The 19,547-nt window shown below is 54.4% G+C and overlaps 1 protein-coding gene across 4 annotated transcripts in view; it reads left to right on the top strand.

Annotated features, from left to right (window-relative positions):
- The first annotated feature begins 5,128 nt into the window (after positions 1-5,128).
- Positions 5,129-19,547, top strand: part of RGS12 (regulator of G protein signaling 12) — a 200,486-nt gene continuing 186,067 nt past the window's right edge. For all 4 annotated transcript variants that reach the window (XM_055086242.1, XM_024119377.2, XM_028492398.1 and 1 more), the window contains exon 1: positions 5,129-5,156. The gene's annotated coding sequence lies outside the window, so the exon portion shown is untranslated. The remainder of the gene's footprint in view (positions 5,157-19,547) is intronic.

The following is a 19,547-nucleotide window of genomic DNA, read 5'->3' as shown; positions in this document are numbered from 1 at the left end:
CCTTCCTGTCCAGGAGCTCCAGGGTGGAGGGGGGTAGTTTGGGGGCTGTGGGACAGACCTGAACTTGACCCCTTTACAGAATGTTGGGACGGTGGCAGGTGGGTGTATGGGTCTGGTGGGTGTGTGGGAGGGGTGTGTGGGGTGGAGGCAGGTGTGACAGGTGATGGGTGTGGGAGCCGCTTCCCAGCAGGCCGGCCGAGGACAGGCAGGCGGGAGGAGAACCGGCTCAGGACGGCGGAGAGGACCTTGGCCCACGCTAGTTGCTTGACCGCTGGAGCTCTGATCTGGCCTTGTGTCTGGCTACACCAAGGGCGCCTGGCTGTACGGCCCAAGGTCCCGTCCCCTTGACTTCTTGCAAGGCAGGAAGGGGCCTTGTGGAGGGGAGCCTGGAATGCCAGCCTTGGACTCAGACAGTGGATTTCTTCCTGCAGACGGTGGGGCCCCCGGGAGATTCTGAGCAGGGATGGTACAGCAGACGCAGGCTGGGGAGAGCAGCCTGGCAGTGTGTGCCCGCCGGCCTTCCGGCAATGGCTCAGGGCGCGGGGAGGGGCTGCGTGGCACTGCGTCAGCTCCCAGCCCCGCCCCCCACCTTAGTGGTGACCTGTGCAGGGCCTGCCGGAGGGCTAGACTCACAGTGGCCTTGCAGGTGCTTCTGCAGAGGGGCTCTGAGCCCCTGAACTGAGATCTAGAGGCAGAGGAGGGGCTGCGGCTCTCCATCGGGGCCGCTGCTGCAGCCTTCTGCTATAACCAGCCCTCCTTTCCTTTAATTGTGGAAAACGACCAGCACCCAGTGACCCGCCCATCTTTCTTGCCCCAAGAACACCGTCACCACAGACCCCCAAGGGTCAGGCCCCGCCAGGCTGCCCACTCCAGTGGCCCCACCACCTTTCCGAGCTGTGACGTGAGGGACCAGCCATGGCAGCACCTCCACTGTCAGCCTCAGCCTGCAAGGCAGCCACCGCCAAGCCCCTGGATGTGCTGTGCTCTCCGCAGAGAACATTTCTTAGGCTAAGTGACCATACGCTTTATCACCCCGCATAGGGCTCCTTGTGGAGACAAAGGGGTTAATAATATAGACTGAGAATGCAGCCGGCAGGTGTCGACGGGGCAGAGTCACTTACCTCTGCCAACCTTGAAAATAAAATACCCAGTCAGTTATTTTACAAGCAAGACAAGTTCATTCAGGAACAGCGGAGGAACTGCAGTGCAAGCTATGGCAAAACCATGATCAAATCTAGCAAACAAGGGAGAGGAACTTTATAGAGTAAAAGGGAGGAAGGTGGGAGGGGCTGCTTTGAAAGTCCATTATAGGAAAGCCTGGGTTCGGAGTGTTGACGGTTTCTCATTGGCTGAGCAGTGGAGGCTTCTCATTGGCTGGGCTATTGCCAGGTGAAGGGAAAAGCTTCCTCCAACCTTCATGTTGGAGATGCAAAGTACTCTCTTCCTGTATGGGGCCTGTAGTCTCCCGACTGCGTGAGAGGTCCCCTTCAAGGCTTCCCAACTCTATTTTATTTTATTTTTTATTTTGTTTTGTTTCTGTTTCTTTTGTTGTTGTTGCTGTTGTTGTTTGCGTGTTTTTTTGGCCACACCATGGGGCATATGGGATCTTAGTTCTCCGACCAGGGATTGAACCTGTGCCCTCAGCAGTGAACTGCTGGGGAAATCCCCCCAACTCTTATTTTTTTAAAAAAATTGTTTATTTATTTATTTTTGACTGCGTTGGGTCTTCATTTGCTGCGCGTGGGCTTTTTCTAGTTGCGGCGAGCAGGGGCTACTCTTCGTTGCGGTGCGCGGGCTTCTCACTGCGGTGGCTTCTCTTGTTGTGGTGCACGGGCTTGGTTGCTCCCCGCGGCATGTGGGATCTTCCCGGACCAGGGCTCGAACCCACGTCCCCTGCATTGGCAGGCGGATTCTTAACCACTGGGCCACCAGGGAAGTCCCAATACTATTTTAAATGAGGTCTCCCTTTGTTAGTTTTCACAGCAGCAGTGAACTGCTGGGGAAATCCCCCCAACTCTTATTTTTTTAAAAAAATTGTTTATTTATTTATTTTTGACTGCGTTGGGTCTTCATTTGCTGCGCGTGGGCTTTTTCTAGTTGCGGCGAGCAGGGGCTACTCTTCGTTGCGGTGCGCGGGCTTCTCACTGCGGTGGCTTCTCTTGTTGTGGTGCACGGGCTTGGTTGCTCCCCGCGGCATGTGGGATCTTCCCGGACCAGGGCTCGAACCCACGTCCCCTGCATTGGCAGGCGGATTCTTAACCACTGGGCCACCAGGGAAGTCCCAATACTATTTTAAATGAGGTCTCCCTTTGTTAGTTTTCACATGTCCCAACACGCCTCGGCCTGCATCTCAGCCCAGTGACCATGAATGGGGGTGTCAGCCGTCACCGTGGGATCGCTTCCTGATGTCATGCTACTCACCACCAGCAGCAGGGTCCACGCTGTCTTCGCACAGCTTGCGAATCCAGTTCCAGAATCCTTTCCTGGTGGTCTGCCTCTGGAAGGGTTACACTGGGTCTGCCGGCCTCGGCCGGGGCTCCCTGGAGCGCAGAGCCCGCGGAGACGGGTGGAGGCATGCGGGGCTGCCCCTAGAGCTGGCGCAGCTCCTGGCCTTCTGTTCAGTGAGGCAGGTTGTCTCGGGGCTGCCCTGTGAGCAGCTCCACTTTGAGCAAACTGACCCCGGGTGAAACCCGGGACCCCTCCTTCTCAGTTCTCTTATTGCCCAGCTGTTAGCCCTTGGGAGGCTGGAGGGGACCCACTCCCCAGGGTGGGTGCTTCCTCTGAGTCTGGATGTGGGGTCCATGCAGCAGAGCTGTATGGTTCACCTGCTCCGGACCTTCTGCAAGGCCGTCTTGGCCAATGCAGGTAGAGGAGGCTGCAGCTGTGCCGCTCTGGACTGTCCCCCACTGTTCACGTGTTAAAGCCCTAACCCTCCAGGTGATGGTGTTAGGAGGTAGGCCTTGGGGAAGTGATCAGGCCATGAGGGTGGAGTGCCTGTGATGGGATTAGTGCCCTTATAGGAAGAGACATGAGTGAGCTTTTGTCCTCTCTCTCTGCTCTCTGCCGTCTGAGAAGCCAGCCATCTGCAAACTAGGAAGAGGGCGCTCACCAGACCACCTTGTCCCCACCTTGATCTCGGAACGCCAGGCTCCAGAACTGTGAGACATAAACATTTGCCGTCTAAGCCCCCCAGTCCACGGTATCTGTCATAGCGACCTGAGCTGACAAGATAAGAGGCATCCAGTGCTCTCTGCTGGCTCAGAGCACAGGTAGGGCCGAGCGAATCTACACACCACATGGAAGACCCTACGTCCACCCTGTTAACTGCTACACCAATAATACTACAGACTGGTGGCTCAGAAACAACAGAAATTGATTTCTTGCACGTTGGAGGCTAGCCGTCCAAGATCCAGGTGTGGGCAAATTCAGTGTCTGGAGAGGGCTTGCTTCCTGGCTCACAGACAGGTGTCTTTGGTCTGTGTTCTCACACGGCCCATGGGGTGAGGGAGCCCTCCGGGGTCTCTCTTACAAGGGCACCAATCACGTTCATGGGTCTCCACTCTTACGACCTCGTCACCTCCAAATACCATCACATTGGGGAACAGGCTTCAACATGTGAAGTTTTGGGGGGGACACAGTCCGTAGCTGTGCTGTGGTAGAGACCGTCGGCCCCAATGCCCGAGAGCTCACCACTACCTGCCCTCAGCAGAGCACGGCAGCCCTTCTGCTGGCCAGCACACTTCTGCCAACACAGGTCCACATCCCCGGATGCTATCGAGCTATTTCATTTGCAAACGTAAGGGGAAGATGCATCCTGACAACATGTCAGGTAGTGAGAAATTTGTCCTTTGCTGCCCTTTTGGGAGCACTGAAGGGAATATAAAGCATAACTTAAGATTTTCTGATTTTTCACAGTCAGCCGAGGGGCTTGAAGTGTGATGGCTGATGTATTTCTCACGATGATTTAATATAGAACCCAGCAGGCTCCAGCCAGGTTTGGGTGCCGGCTGCATAACTGAAAGTCAAGGCCTGACTAGTCAGGAGTCCTGGGCTTGATTTTTCCCACTTAGCTTGTACAATAAATGCCCAGCAGACTGTTTCCTGAAAATACTCTGGCCGGTCACCATGGCTAACGGGAATGGGATTTCCAGAGTAGTGACCGCTGAGGACGGAGACAGCTGGAGGGGAGGAGAGCCAACCCTGGACGGTCTGCCCGGGCACAAGGCCCAGTGTCTGGACACGTGGGAGGGGAGCAGGCGCCCTGGGGACCACCAGGGCAGCCTGGGTCATGCTGGGCACCTGCCTGGCCTGCCTGGCCTCTGCCCCCTGTTGGGGGACTAGGGGGCGGCTGTGATCCGCGGGGGACACCACACTCCCTTCCGCAAAAATAAAGCGATTTCCTGGTGGAATGCGGTCTGACGATCATCAAGGTCGCGGAAGGCAGTCGAGAGGAGGAGGCGGGGTCCTCGAGACGCGGGGCGCGGAGGAAGTCTCAACGCACCTCCAGGGACCGGGGGCGGGGGGTGGGAGCGGGAGAGAACCCGGTGCGGGAGGGGACATGGGCCGACGGCGCAGGGCGTCCACGGCCAGAGCAGGACCCGCCACGTCTCGCGGGTAGCGGAAGTCCCGCCCCTGTCCGGGGGTCCCCGCCCCTCAAGATCCGCCCCCTCAAGATCCGTCCCACGTCTCCTTCTTCCCTTGTCCCGTCGAAGCGCCGCCCCCCATCCCGTCCACTGGACTCCCCGTCCCAGCTCCATAGACCAAGCACTCCGGCCCCGTGCTGAGAGCCTCCCAGGAACTTGGAGGCCAAGACCCCGCCTCACCTCACTCCTGGAGGTCCCGCTCCTCCCACGGCCCCGCCCCCAGGAGGTCCCATCCCTCCCTCGACCCCGCCCCATCAGCCCCTCCCCTCCAAGGCCCCGCCCCCTCACCAGTCCCGCCACAGATGGCCCCGCCCCCGGGAGATACCGCCCCGTCCACGGCCCCGCCCCCAAAAGCCCCTTAGGCCCCGCCCACTCACTGATTACCCCCCCATCGACCCCGCCCCTCACTGCGGCCCCGCCCTCTCCCGGCCCCGCCCCTCGGCCCTGGGAGACAGCGGAGGCGACCGTTGGGCGCGCGGGCGGAGCGGATAGCGGCCGGAGAGCGAGCGGCCGGTAGGTTGCGGGCCGGGCGCTGGCCGCCCCGCCTCCGCTTTCTTTCTTCTCTGGGCGCGCGCTCGCGCCCTCCGCGGTCCGCCCCGCCCAGCGGAGCGGAGGGTGCTGGGGGCGGCCGGCTCCTCAGGGTCGGGGCCGCCCGGCCGCCGCCGCCCTCCTTTTGTTCCCGGGCCAGACTCCGGCCGGGTTGTGGGGCCGCCGCGGGGCCGGCTCTTGGCGGGACAGGAGGGCCGGGGGTCGGCGCCGGGCCGAGCCGCGGGCCTGCAGTGCCCACCGCGTTCGCTCGGACGGAGGCCGAGCCCGCGCTCCCCGGGCCGAGTCCGCGCGGCTCCCGAGTTTCCTGTCCGATCTCACGGACGGCCGCATTGTTTGGCCAGAGGACGCGTCCAGAGACCCCAACTCTGGAAATCCACTGCAGCAACGCAGTGCAGTGCCGTGCCGGCTTCCCGGTGCAGGCTGCGTGCTGCAGCTCAGGGGTGGAGGGGTGAGACTGAGCGGCCCAGAGCTGTGGGTGTAGACAGAGAGCGGCCCAGAGCTGTGGGTGTAGACAGAGAGCGGCCCAGAGCTGTGGGTGTAGACAGAGAGCGGCCCAGAGCTGTGGGTGTAGACAGAGAGCGGCCCAGAGCTGTGGGTGTAGACAGAGAGCGGCCCAGAGCTGTGGGTGTAGACAGAGAGCGGCCCAGAGCTGTGGGTGTAGACAGAGAGCGGCCCAGAGCTGTGGGTGTAGACAGAGAGCGGCCCAGAGCTGTGGGTGTAGACAGAGAGCGGCCCAGAGCTGTGGGTGTAGACAGAGAGCGGCCCAGAGCTGTGGGTGTAGACAGAGAGCGGCCCAGAGCTGTGGGTGTAGACAGAGAGCGGCCCAGAGCTGTGGGTGTAGACAGAGAGCGGCCCAGAGCTGTGGGTGTAGACAGAGAGCGGCCCAGAGCTGTGGGTGTAGACAGAGAGCGGCCCAGAGCTGTGGGTGTAGACAGAGAGCGGCCCAGAGCTGTGGGTGTAGACAGAGAGCGGCCCAGAGCTGTGGGTGTAGACAGAGAGCGGCCCAGAGCTGTGGGTGTAGACAGAGAGCGGCCCAGAGCTGTGGGTGTAGACAGAGAGCGGCCCAGAGCTGTGGGTGTAGACAGAGAGCGGCCCAGAGCTGTGGGTGTAGACAGAGAGCGGCCCAGAGCTGTGGGTGTAGACAGAGAGCGGCCCAGAGCTGTGGGTGTAGACAGAGAGCGGCCCAGAGCTGTGGGTGTAGACAGAGAGCGGCCCAGAGCTGTGGGTGTAGACAGAGAGCGGCCCAGAGCTGTGGGTGTAGACAGAGAGCGGCCCAGAGCTGTGGGTGTAGACAGAGAGCGGCCCAGAGCTGTGGGTGTAGACAGAGAGCGGCCCAGAGCTGTGGGTGTAGACAGAGAGCGGCCCAGAGCTGTGGGTGTAGACAGAGCCCTTGGGCAGGTGACCCCCCTCTCTGTGCCTCAGCTTCCCCATTGCTGGCTTGGGTTTGTAACGGGACCTGCCTGTGAGGCTGCTCAGGGTTGTGAGGGGATCTGCGTGGTCAGTGTCCGTTACTTTCACGTGCTGTGATGGGAAGGGCACTTGTGAGGCCGGGGGACCTGCAGTCGGGACAGTGAGGCCTGCGGGGAAGGCGCCGCCTCCCCAGAGACCCCCCGCACCCAGGTCTGAGACAGGAGCGCAAGCAGGCAGTGGGGAGAGGGCGCTGAGTAGAGAGAATATGCTTAAAGTTTTGCTTTCGAAACGTAGCGCTCACAGCGTGAGGTTTCGTGAGGACGCCTTCCGACCCAGTGGTCTTGCGGCCTAGAGATGATGGCATGAGGTGGCCGGCGCAGGACCTGGGCTTCAGGGATGCTTCTCAGGTGGGGACCGCCCATCGCTGAGGCGCCCACAGCCAAGGCGCGGGGTGACTGCCTGTGGGCCGGGATGGGCAGAGGGGGGCCTGGGCTGACGGACGTGTGGCGCTGACCTGTGGGCGGCTGCCGGGCGGCAGTGTCCTGCGCAGGGTCAGCAGGTGAGAGGCAGGCACTGAGTGGGCCTGCGCAGCCGAGAGGAGGGCGCCTGGACGCTGCTGCGCCCAGGGGTCGAGGGCGGGCCCCCTTCCCCCTCGTCCTAGAAGGAGGGCATCTGAGAGGAAGGGGCCAGTGGCCAGGCAGAGGAGTAGCTGCGGGCTGGGAGGCCGGGACCAGTGTGGCCCTGGCGGAGGGACCGGCCGGCCGGGAGGTGGGGAGGTGAGGGCGGTCAAGGCCGCCTGCCCGGTGGAAGGAGTGGCCCGTGCTGCCCGCCCGCCTCTCCCACAGCAGAGGTGATAGCGTGTTCGCATTCTGGTTATATTGTCTTTTGACACTGGTCTTTGTCTGAAACGGGCCAAGCAAAAGGGTCAGGATGAAGGAGAAAACAGTGTGTTAGTGAAGACTTAACACATGCTGTGTAGCAAGTACACAAAGCGCGGCGAAGCCAGGGCGTCGTACATTTTCTTTGAATTTGGTGGCGTTCCCATAAACCTTTTCCTTTCTAGTTAGCACGTGTATGCGTTTCCCGTGACCGCTGTAACAAATTTCCACCAGCTTAGTGGCTTAAGGGCAGAAATGTACCCCTCGCAGCTCTGGAGGCTGTCCCGCACGCCTCGGCGCCGGGCCCCATGTCACGCTGCCCTGGCACCCCCGCTTCCGTCCTGTGTCCTCCGTCCCGTGAGGATGCCTGTGGTCGCGCCTGCGTGTGGAACCCAGGGCCCTCTCCCAGCAAGGGCTCCTTAATGTAATCCCACCGGCCGAGTCCCTGTTGCTTATAAGGCGACATTCACAGTTCCAGGGTCTCGGACCCGATGTCGTTGCGGACCACCCTGACTGCTTTGGGAAGGGCCGTGCTCTCTCCCTTCCCGTGCTGGGGAGCAGCCATCTCGTACCCTTCCCCGACTGGGCGCTGCTGCTCCTGCGTCCAGGAGGGCCTCGCGGTGTCCCCTGCCGTGCGCCGAGGAGAGGCCGCCGCTGTCCCGGGGGAGAAGATGAGCTTTGCTTCGGGTTCAAGTCTGGCAGATCACTCGTTTTTACTTTTGGGGGTGGTGGTTACCAGCTCCTTTGGCCATCTGACAAGAGCTGTAGTCAGTCCTCAGAAGTACACTTAACCCACGTGCACGTGCAATTTTAATACAGACACAAGTTTACCTGTGGTTTTTGGGGGCTCACCAGATTCATCCCCGAGATCATGTACTCCAGGCAAGTAAAATGCCTAGTTTGTCCTTTCTGCTTTCTTTCCTCTCTTTTCCTGTGGCCTTACTGTCCCCAACCCTGTAGTCAGGTGATATCCTGATGTGTCTCCTTCCTTGGTTTTTTTTTTTTACACACACCATGCTGCACCATTTTTGTCCCTTCACAGTGGCCATCCTTCTAGGACACCAGATGAAGAGCTAAGCCTACTGAGTAAAGAATCAGACAGCAGGCACTCTCCTGTCCTGCTTGTCCCCATCTCCAAGGGGCAGTCATCTCAGGCATCCTATTTTTTTCAGGCATTTACTGCCCATTTAAGCTGCTAGTCTTAAAATGTGTGTATTTGATCTCTCTCGAAGGTGCGAGGGAGGGCTGGCTCTCCCCTCCGCTGCACCACTGCTTCCTCTCCCTCCATTTCCCAACTTCATCACATCACCTTCTTTTGGTTAGACTAGTGTCCGCTGCTCACGTGTTAGTTACTGAACCACACAGTACCTGAGCACAACCCCTTTCTCACCCAACCATGTCGCTCCCCTGTCAGCCTCTCTCTCACCCCAGCACGCGCCCTGCCACACCCCTCTTGTGGTGGCCCTTGTTGTTGGGGACTTTGCTCCTGGCATCCCGCTTTCTGCCCCACTCTGTCCTGGTCCCCATGGGACCTGCACGCCCGTGCCCCCGTGTCCCTGCGCTCGGGACCTCTGTTCTCTGTCTGGGCTCACTCCTTGTTCTGTTGAGTGCATATTCATGATAACTAAGAAACATTAGCTAGATTTTTCTTTTGCCCTTGATTCTGAAAGTATCTTTGTTTCACTCTTCAGTTAACTTTTAGTTTAGCTGGGTATAGAATTCTACTGAAAAGTATTTTCTCAGAATTTTGAAGATGTTGCTTCATTGTGTGTAGTTTCCGGCACTGGTGGAAGCTGATGCCGTGGTGATTTCAGGCCTCTGTGTGTGACCTGGCCCCACAGGAGCTTCTCTTGTTCCCCATGTTCTGAACTATCGGTTGATGACGTACGTTCTCATCACTGTCCTGGGCCAGGTGGCCCCCTTCAGCCTAGGCCTGACGTTTTGTGTTATTCTTAGTTTTCTTTCTTTCAGTTTTGTGTCTCTTTGGAACTCCTTTTATTTGGAGGCTGGAACTCCTGGGCTGACCTTCAATCTCTGATCTTCCTTCTCCTCCTGTTGATCTCTTTTGATGTTTGTTCTGCTCTTGGGAGATTGCTTTGCATTGTCTTCTGGCTCTTCTGTTAATTGTTTTATTTCTGTTATCCCTTTTGTTGTTCAGTAGTTCTTTTTTATTTCGATTTTCCTTTTCTATTTATCTCTTAGACGGTACTAATTAAGGATACTTTGAGTTTTTATTCTGTCTTCTTATCTTTCTTTTTTCCCCCTATTTTTTACTAGACTATATCCTTCATGAGAACAAGGATTTTTAAAAAAATAAATTTATTTATTTTGGGCCACGTTGGGTCTTTGTTGCTGTGCGCTGGCTTTCTCTAGTTGTGGTGAGCGGGGGCTACTCTTCGTTGTGGTGCACGAGCTTTTCATTGCGGTGACTTCTCTTGTTGCGGAGCATGGGCTCTAGGTGCGCGGACTTCAGTAGTTGCAGCATGCGGGCTCAGTAGCTGTGGTTCACAGGCTCTAGAGCGCAGGCTCATTAGTCGTGGTGCACGGGCTTAGTTGCTCCGTGGCATGTGGGATCTTCCCATACCAGGGCTCGAACCCGTGTCCCCTGCATTGGCAGGTGGATTCTTAACCACTGCGCCACCAGGGAAGTCCCTTGAGAACAAGGATTTTTTTTTTTCCTCAGTATTATTCATGGCCGAATTCAAACACCTAAAATTATGCCTGGCACATAGAAGGAACACTATATGGTGTTCAGATCTCCTATATTACTGATTTTTTTGGGGGGGTAGGGATTCTGGTCGTTCTAATAATTGTTGAGAAAAGTGTTAAAGTCTCCAACGTTGACTGTGGATTGTTTATTTCTGCCTTGAGTTCTTTCAGGTTTTGCTTTATATATCTGAAGCCCTGTTACTAGGCTTGTACACTTTGGGGATGATTTGTCTTCCTGATGAACAGAGCTTTTGTTTTGAAGCCCATTTATCTGACACTGATACGCTCCCCCAGCTGTCTCATGTTTACTGTCTGCACCTTATGGCTTTTCCATCCTTTTACTCTCAGCCTGTTTGTACGCTGACATTCAAAGTTAGCTTCTCATAAAGCCCATTTCATGCTTTCTGCTTTTGAATGTGAGTGTTTTTTCCATTTCCATTTTTAGTGTTTTAATTTCCCCCAAATTGAAAATTTTTATTAGCTAATAAATAAACAAATAATAAACACAAACTTTTCCAAAGCAGTTTTGGCGGGGAAGGGGCATAAATAATATTTGGAACACTCTTTTTTTTTTTTTTTTTTTTTTTTTTTTGTACACGGGCCTCTCACTGTTGTGGCCTCTCCTGTTTCGGAACACAGGTGGTTAGACTAGTGTCCACTGCTCACGTGTTAGTTACTGAACCACACAGTACCTGAGCACAACCCCTTTCTCACCCAACCATGTCGCTCCCCTGTCAGCCTCTCTCTCACCCCAGCACGCGCCCTGCCACACCCCTCTTGTGGTGGCCCTTGTTGTTGGGGACTTTGCTCCTGGCATCCCGCTTTCTGCCCCACTCTGTCCTGGTCCCCATGGGACCTGCACGCCCGTGCCCCCGTGTCCCTGCGCTCGGGACCTCTGTTCTCTGTCTGGGCTCACTCCTTGTTCTGTTGAGTGCATATTCATGATAACTAAGAAACATTAGCTAGATTTTTCTTTTGCCCTTGATTCTGAAAGTATCTTTGTTTCACTCTTCAGTTAACTTTTAGTTTAGCTGGGTATAGAATTCTACTGAAAAGTATTTTCTCAGAATTTTGAAGATGTTGCTTCATTGTGTGTAGTTTCCGGCACTGGTGGAAGCTGATGCCGTGGTGATTTCAGGCCTCTGTGTGTGACCTGGCCCCACAGGAGCTTCTCTTGTTCCCCATGTTCTGAACTATCGGTTGATGACGTACGTTCTCATCACTGTCCTGGGCCAGGTGGCCCCCTTCAGCCTAGGCCTGACGTTTTGTGTTATTCTTAGTTTTCTTTCTTTCAGTTTTGTGTCTCTTTGGAACTCCTTTTATTTGGAGGCTGGAACTCCTGGGCTGACCTTCAATCTCTGATCTTCCTTCTCCTCCTGTTGATCTCTTTTGATGTTTGTTCTGCTCTTGGGAGATTGCTTTGCATTGTCTTCTGGCTCTTCTGTTAATTGTTTTATTTCTGTTATCCCTTTTGTTGTTCAGTAGTTCTTTTTTATTTCGATTTTCCTTTTCTATTTATCTCTTAGACGGTACTAATTAAGGATACTTTGAGTTTTTATTCTGTCTTCTTATCTTTCTTTTTTCCCCCTATTTTTTACTAGACTATATCCTTCATGAGAACAAGGATTTTTTAAAAAATAAATTTATTTATTTTGGGCCACGTTGGGTCTTTGTTGCTGTGCGCTGGCTTTCTCTAGTTGTGGTGAGCGGGGGCTACTCTTCGTTGTGGTGCACGAGCTTTTCATTGCGGTGACTTCTCTTGTTGCGGAGCATGGGCTCTAGGTGCGCGGACTTCAGTAGTTGCAGCATGCGGGCTCAGTAGCTGTGGTTCACAGGCTCTAGAGCGCAGGCTCATTAGTCGTGGTGCACGGGCTTAGTTGCTCCGTGGCATGTGGGATCTTCCCATACCAGGGCTCGAACCCGTGTCCCCTGCATTGGCAGGTGGATTCTTAACCACTGCGCCACCAGGGAAGTCCCTTGAGAACAAGGATTTTTTTTTTTCCTCAGTATTATTCATGGCCGAATTCAAACACCTAAAATTATGCCTGGCACATAGAAGGAACACTATATGGTGTTCAGATCTCCTATATTACTGATTTTTTTGGGGGGGTAGGGATTCTGGTCGTTCTAATAATTGTTGAGAAAAGTGTTAAAGTCTCCAACGTTGACTGTGGATTGTTTATTTCTGCCTTGAGTTCTTTCAGGTTTTGCTTTATATATCTGAAGCCCTGTTACTAGGCTTGTACACTTTGGGGATGATTTGTCTTCCTGATGAACAGAGCTTTTGTTTTGAAGCCCATTTATCTGACACTGATACGCTCCCCCAGCTGTCTCATGTTTACTGTCTGCACCTTATGGCTTTTCCATCCTTTTACTCTCAGCCTGTTTGTACGCTGACATTCAAAGTTAGCTTCTCATAAAGCCCATTTCATGCTTTCTGCTTTTGAATGTGAGTGTTTTTTCCATTTCCATTTTTAGTGTTTTAATTTCCCCCAAATTGAAAATTTTTATTAGCTAATAAATAAACAAATAATAAACACAAACTTTTCCAAAGCAGTTTTGGCGGGGAAGGGGCATAAATAATATTTGGAACACTCTTTTTTTTTTTTTTTTTTTTTTTTTTTGGCGGTACACGGGCCTCTCACTGTTGTGGCCTCTCCTGTTGCGGAACACAGGCTCCGGACGCGCAGGCTCAGTGGCCGTGGCTCACGGGCCCAGCCGCTCGGCGGCACGTGGGATCTTCCCGGGCCGGGGCACGAACCCGCGTCCCCTGCATCGGCAGGCGGACTCTCAACCACTGCGCCACCAGGGAAGCCCCTTGGAACACTCTTAATACCAATTTTTAGAAAGTGTTCATTATAGAAATTATTTGAACAGATACCGAGTAAACAGAAGAATATAGTGGACGCCCAGGTACTGCCACTCACCTGTGCCAGCCTGTGATGACTGTTGCCGTCGGGCCTTCTTGTCTCACCTGAGTCCACCTGCTCCTCACTCCTCTTTCGTCGTCGCTTTTCATTTCCGTTCCACGTGACTATTAATAGGGCTGATCTGTGTCTCCACTTTGTTTTCTGTCTGTCCTATTTTTTTGGTGTTGTTGCTGTTTTTCCTTTCCTGTCTTGTTTTGGGTTAATTGAATGCATGCATATATGTGTGTATATACACAAAGGTGTGTACTTGTTTGTATCTCTGTATTGCATGTACCAGATGTGTATTTATCTGTAGTAAACATACACACATATTTTCTAGTATTCCATCTTAATTCCTGTCTTGGCTTTTTGGCTGTACCTCTTTGCATTATTTTTTAGTAGTCTAAAATATGTATACTAACTTACTGCAGTCTGTTTAGAGTTAATTGTGTAACACTTTAGAAAAAATGTTAAGAATTTTATAATAGTAATAAAAGTTCCATTTATCCTCCCTTTGAGCTATTTGTTGTCATTCGTCTTGTATCTACATGTGTTATAAACCATACAACACACTGTTATAATTTTTGCTTTAAAAAGTCGTATGTATTTTATTTATTTTTTAGATTAAAAAAAATTTTTTTTTTTTTTTTTGCGGGACACGGGCCTCTCACTGTTGTGGCCTCTCCCGTTGCGGAGCACAGGCTCCGGACGCGCAGTCTCAGCGGCCATGGCTCACGGGCCCAGCCGCTCCGCGGCACGTGGGATCTTCCCGGACCAGGGCACGAACCCGTGTCCCCTGCATCGGCAGGCGGACTCTCAAGCACTGCACCACCAGGGTAGCCCAGTCATATGTATTTTAAAGAAATTAAGAGAAGGGAAATAAAATTTCAAAACATTTACCCACATATTCACCATTTCTGTTGTGCTTCATTCCCTCTCGTAGATTTGAGTTTCCATATGGTATCCTTTCTCTTCAGCTTGAAACACCTCCTTTAGCATTTCTTGCCTGTTGGTGACAGATTCTCCCAATTTTGGTTTATCTGAGCTGTCTTCATTTTCCTTCAGTTTTAAAGATCTTTGTGCTGGCTGTAGAATTCCGGTTTCTCCTTCCCAGCCCTCTGGTTCGCTTCGTCTTCCAGCTGCTGTTGTGTAGATGTCAGCCTCGCCATCGCCGCCTTGTCTCCATGTGTCACGTGGCATCTTTGCCTTTGACTTCCAGCACTTGGACTGTGATGTGCTTATGAGGGTTTTCTTTGTATTTATCCTGCTCAGGGTTTGTTGAGCTTCTTGGATAAATAGGTTTATAATTTTTTACCAGATTTGGGGAAAATGTGCTCATTGTTTATTCAGATATTTTTTCTGCCCCATTTGTTCTCCTGTCCTTCTGGTACTCCTATTACATGTATGGTTGATGTTTGTTACTCTCCCACAGGGCATTTAGGCCCTGTTCTAATTTAAAACTTTTTTTTTCTCTTTCTCATCTCCTTTTCTTCTGTCTCCAGTCCAAATTAAGTCCATTTCATCGATGAGTTTTAAAATTTCAGTTACTGTCATTTTTACTTCTAGAGTTTCCACTGGCTTCTTTCCTATAGTTTCCATTTCTCTACTGAGATAGGCCACCTGTTTATTTGACTGTATCTTCCATTAAATCCTTGAACACACGATACTAGCTGCCTTAAAGTTCTGATCTGCTAATTTCAACTCCTAGGTTATCTCAGGAACAGCTCCCACTGGCTTCTTTGTCTCTTGACTGTGGGTCACACCTTCCTGTCTGTGTGAACATCTAGTAATATTTGACTGTGTACTGGACATTGTGGCTGATCCACTAGCGGTTCTCTTTTCTGAAGGGTGCTGATTTGTCGGGACTCACACTGACCTCTCTGTATCACGTCTGCTGCTGTGCTTGGACTCTGGCTTCCTTCTCGGAGGCTCTCTGCGCACAGGCTGCTCAGGGGCTGGCCGAGGGCCTGGGCAGAGTTTACCAGCATATTTCAGGGCTTCCTCTCTCCCCAGCTACCTCCTGTCTGAGACACTGAGATGTTTGCCTCACTTTCCAGCCACCTGCCCTGCCCAGACTCCATCCTGTGACTAGAAGCTGGAGGATTGCAGCTTCCACCTGAGCTCTAGACGTGTACAAACACACGCCTTACCCGGTGCAACCCTCTTCTTGTAGAGGATAACTCCCCTCCGGTTTCTGCCTGCTTTCATAGCTCTTCAAAGAGTTGGTTTTTATATTTTGTACCTGGTTGGAACTTGATTCAGCAGCACAGGCGGATGCATGAGGCTTTCGCTTCACTGACGGACCTCCTGGCACTTTGGTTAGTAGCCAGGCGTTGACCTTTGGGGTTTACTTGTTTCTCATCTAGAGAATCAAGTAATTGGGGAGTGAGCCACTCCAGCCTAGGCGAAAGCTCTTCCTTACCAAGTCCTGGATGAGACGAAGTCCAGGGTGGCTCTTCTAGGATGCCTTCTTAGAAACGTGAAGCAGGGTGGGGAGCGTGTTGGCCGGTGTGCACCCCTCGCTGCATCCGTCCGACGTGAGCCACCGACGGGTGAGGACGAGGGTTTTGTCCGCTGACCTCTGGTGGGGGGGCGGTCCTGCTGCTGTGGGTTCCCTCGATGCGGGGCTCGGTTTGGTGCCTGCTCTTCACCCCACCCCGGTGTCGAGCTCGACCTCGGCAGACTGCTTTTCTGTGCCAGTTTCTGTCTGTAAGACAGGGTTAATGATAAGGCTGTCGTGAGGATGAGCTAGAATAACGAGCGTGAAGTGCTGGGGGCCGTGTGGCCCGTAGGGTGTCCCTGGTGCCGCTAGCCTGGCTGCTGTGAGTGGACGTGCGCCTGTGGGCACATCCGCGTCCAGTCCCTACTGCGGGCCAGCCTGTGGCTCCGTGGCTCTTGAGCGCAGTCCCGAGGAGCCCGGCCTGGGACACACTTTACCTGGAGGCATTTGGGCAGCGTGAGGTGCCCAGACCGCCCGCTCCCCAGAGCCCCCATCCCTAGTGGCCTGGAGCCCGGCCAGGAGTGTGCACCTAGGCGTTTCACAGCCAGTCCACGCCTCACCGCGAGGGTGGGGCGGCTGGGCCCGGGCTCGGGGGCTCCTGGGCCCACCTTGTGTGAGTTTCCGGGGGCTGTGGAACAAAGCACTGCCAACTGGGGGGCTTACACCAGCGGGGGTTTATTCTCGCTGTTCTGGAGGCGGATGTCCACATCAGGGTGTGGGCAGGGCCTGGCTGGGCTCCCCCTGGGGGCCCCCGTTGTCGGGAGATCCTTCCTACCTCTTCTGCCTTCTGGTGGCTGCTCGTGGCCCCTATGCTCCTGTCTCTGCTTCCGCCTTCACGTGGCCTCCCCTGTGTCCCAGCTTCCCTCTCCCTCTTATAGGACACTTGTGATGGCATTTAGGGCCCCAGGTAACCCAGCACTGTCCCCTCATCTGAGAATCCTTCACACAAGCCCATGTGCAGAGACCCTTTTTCCAAATAAGGTCACATTTCCAGGTTCTGGGGATTAGGACCTGATGTCCTTGGGGCCACCATGCGGCCCACCACACCCTGCCTGGACCTGGGAGGCGAGGAGCCCTGTGGGATCGTGGGCAGGGGACGTGCCTCCTGCCACGTGGCCTGCTCTGGCCACACGTCCTGCGTTGATTTCCGAGGGCTCTGCCTGCCGCCCACCTGTGTGCAGGCTGAGCCTGTGTGCAGGCTGAGGTGGGTACTGGGTCTCTGTGCACTTGCAGATTTCTGTCTCCCTGAGAGTGACTGAGAGAGACGCCGAGCACAGAAGGGTTCTCGTCTGCCCCACTGAAAAAGACAATAAGGGCAGTGCAACACCCTGCGGCTTCCTCCTCTCGACTCCTGTAGCAAATGACCAGATTTGTACGTGGCGGGATGTTCTGTAGGAGGCCTGAGAAAAGACCCATTTCTTGGAGAGGAGAATCGTTCTCCGCCGGTGGCGGCCTTGGGGTGAGCGGGGAGGCGGGGACCAGGCAGCCAGGTGGGCGGAGGGTCTGGCTGTGCTTCCTGTCCTGGGCCGCCGGGAGGGTGGCGGGACAGCCAGGTTCCGGCGGGGGGCTGCTGCCTCAGGACTGGGGGGCTGTCCCTTCATAGATAGATTCGCCGGATAAAAACTGCTGTGCGATACTGGGGACACAGTTATACTAAAAAGTTATTCGTCTTTTATCTGAAATTCAGGTTTAACCGAGTGGCCTTCATTTTCATTTGCTACATCCAGCAACTTTATTTATAGTCCCCCCCGCCCAGGTTTAAAAACCACAAACAGAAATAAATACCAAGCAGAGCTGAAAAGGGAAAGTCAAATAGCAACAGGAATGGAAAATTGAAATGGTTTAACCTTCAGTATTTCAATTTGTAGAATTTGTTTCTGGAATCAAAACTAGCCCCGCAGTTCCATCAGCTATAGAGCCTGAAACATTGCAGCCCCAGCTTGTCCTGTCTACTTTCTGGAATCGGTATGGCCAGGCTGGCGCCCAGAGCAAGCCGGGAGCTCGAGGGCAGGGTCTGCCCACCGATGGCAGGGGTAGGGTGTCACCGCTCTCGGACCCCTCCGCTCAGCCCTGGCTGCGGGGGGCTGGATGGGGGCGTGGTAGGGCACCCGGCCCACCCGAGCTTCTGCTTGGTGTGGTGCTTCTGAGCAGTCGGGATTTCTGGGGCTTCCGGCCTCTGTGTGTTCTAACCTTGTGGCAGGTGGACCCTGGGCTGACGTTCCTACCACTCCTTATGGCTGTCTTGTTCCGCCTCCCCTGCCCCCTCCAACCTGCCTCCTGTCCCCTTCTCCCCCAACCCCGACTGTGCACCCACAGTGGCGTGTGGACCACTGCCCAGGGTGGGGAGGGGAGGGGCTGCTGAGCGAACGGCAGGCATGGCCCAGGTGTGGGTGTCCTCTGCCGGCTGCCGGGCATCTGGGGGGTGATGAGGCTTGGGGGAGTTCGGGGGTCTGGCGGGGGGGCCACCTGAGCCAAGCAGTGGTGGAGGGAGGGAGGGGGAGAGGGTAGGTTCAGGGAAGAGCAGTTTTTCAAATGGAGTCAGGGCTACGGTTGCCCTCCCGTGGGTCCCTCCAACTTCCCTGTGTGATGGTACTGGCCTGTTGAGCTCTTTTGTCCCCCAGGGTGGCTGGCCCTGGGAAGACGGGTCTGTCACTGGTCACCTGATCGTAGTTGTCTACCCGGTGCTGCTGTAGAGGCCACTGGACAGTTATTGAATGAATGAATGAGTGAATGAATGGGCGGGCAGGGAGGTCATGGGGTGGTGAAGGTGGACCTGCCCGGGGTGAGCGTTGAGGTTTGGGCTGGGACTCTGGGCGGCAGCCAGGGAAGATCCCGGGCTGGAGCAGGGTGGGCTGTGGAGGTGCGGCCAGCAGGTGTGAGCGGGGGCCGCTGCAGGTGCTGGCAGCCCAGCCAGCCTCTCCCCTGCCTGTCTCCTGCCCCTGTCTTTGCCACCATCACGCTGCCATCTCCCACCTGGGTGCCCGGCTGCCTGCCTTCTGCTGAGCTCCTCCTTTCCTTAGTTGAGACCTTTCTTAAATTCCTTCCTGTGTAGACAGCGTTCTTATTGTGATGGGAGTTTAAAAGTCACGTCCCCATGCACCTACCTCAGTATCTTCGTTATGCCCATAACACTGGAGAGTGACGCGGAGTGGCAGCAGAGGGTCCCTGGTCAGCCAGCGATCAGGCCCCGCGTGCGCTCGGGAGACGGTTTGTATGGACACAGGTGCCTGGTTACAACACAGGTGTCTTTTGTGTCCTCTGGGCTGCAGGGTCTGTGCCCGCAGTGCCTGTGTGAGCCTAGGTGTGAAACGATGCTGCCTTAGGCTTGTAGGAGATCTTTTTTTTTTTTTTTTTCTTTTTTGCGGTACGCGGGCCTCTCACTGTTGCGGCCTCTCCCGTTGCGGAGCACAGGCTCCGGACGCGCAGGCTCGGCGGCCGTGGCTCACGGGCCCAGCCGCTCCGCGGCACGTGGGATCTTCCCGGACCGGGGCACGAACCCGCGTTCCCAGAATCGGCAGGCGGACTCTCAACCACTGCGCCACCAGGGAAGCCCTTGTCGGAGATCTTATGCCTTAAAAGTTTTTTAAAAAATTTTTAAAAATTAATTGTTTTAATGAAGTATAGTTGTTTTACAACGTTGTGTTTTACACTTTTATTTATTTATTTTAGATGAGAGAGATCTCACACATTTGTTTCTCTTAACTGGTTATCATTTGGATTTTTCGTGATGTAAACTTTACAAAGGATTAGAATCACTCAGAAAGATGTAATATAGTAATATTTTTGCACCAGTAAAATGGACCTTTGTAATTTAAAATAGTATCTTTTCTGCGAAATCTAGACTTTCTTCTCCATACTTTGAGAAAAGGAGAAGTGCTGGTGAGGGGGCTGCTTGGTTGAGGCCTGGCGTAGGCAGGGGCACCGGGGACAGAGATAAAATATTCAAGCC

Source organism: Physeter macrocephalus, chromosome 7, assembly GCF_002837175.3.
Source record: "Physeter macrocephalus isolate SW-GA chromosome 7, ASM283717v5, whole genome shotgun sequence".
NCBI lineage: Eukaryota > Metazoa > Chordata > Mammalia > Artiodactyla > Physeteridae > Physeter > Physeter macrocephalus.
Note: the sequence above shows the minus strand (reverse complement) of the source record. Positions and strands in the feature narration are given on the sequence as shown.